Genomic DNA, 1,043 nt, shown 5'->3' on the forward strand with positions numbered 1-1,043 from the left:
TAAGGAGTATTCTGGTTGCACTTCTTCCAAGACAGATTTCATTCTTTTGGCAGTATACGGTATATTCGATATTCTTTGCCAACACCACAATTCAAAGGAGTCAATTCTTCAGTCTTCCTTATTTAATTGTCCAGATTTCACATGCATATGATGCAATTCAAAATACCATGGTGTGGGTCAGGCACACCTTAGTCTTCAAGGTGATATCTTTGCTTTTCAGCACTTTAAAGGGGTCCTTTGCAGCAGATTTACCCAATGCAATGCGTCTTTTGATTTCTTGACTTCTTTTTCCATGGCTGTTGATTGTGGATCCAAGTAAGATGAAATCCTTGACAACTTCAATCTTTTCTCTGTTTATCATGATGTTGCTAATTGGTCCAGTTGTGAGGATTTTCGTTTTCTTTATGTTGAGGCGCAATCAATACTGAAGTCTGTGATCTCTGATCTTCATTAGTAAGTGCTTCAAGTACTCTTCACTTTCAGCCACCAAGGTTGTGTCATCTGCATAACCCAGGTTGTTAATGAGTCTTTCTCCAATCCTGATGCCCCATTCTTCTTCATATAGTCCAGCTTCTCATATTATTTGCTCAGCATACAGATTAAATAGGTATGGTGAAAGAATACAACCATGGTGCACAACTTTCCTGACTTTAAACCACTTAGTATCCCCTTGTTCTTTCCGAACAACTGCCTGTTGATTTATGTAAAATTCTTCATGAGCACAATTAAGTGTTCTGGAATTCCCATTCTTCGCAATGTAATCCATAATTTGTTATGATCCACACAGTCAAATGCCTTTGCACACTCAATAAAACACAGGTAAACATCTTTGGGGTATTCTCTGCTTTCAGCCAGGATCCATCTGACATCAGCAATGATATCCCTGGTTCCACATCCTCTTCTGAAACCAGTCTGAATTTCTGGCAGTTCCCTGTTGATATACTGCAGCTGTTTTTGAGTGATCTTTGCAAAATTTTGCTTCCATGTGACATTAAGGTTATTGTTCTATAATTTCCACATTCAGTTGGATCACCTTTCTTGGG

This window comes from Loxodonta africana, chromosome 1 (genome assembly GCF_030014295.1).
Source record: "Loxodonta africana isolate mLoxAfr1 chromosome 1, mLoxAfr1.hap2, whole genome shotgun sequence".
Lineage (NCBI taxonomy): Eukaryota > Metazoa > Chordata > Mammalia > Proboscidea > Elephantidae > Loxodonta > Loxodonta africana.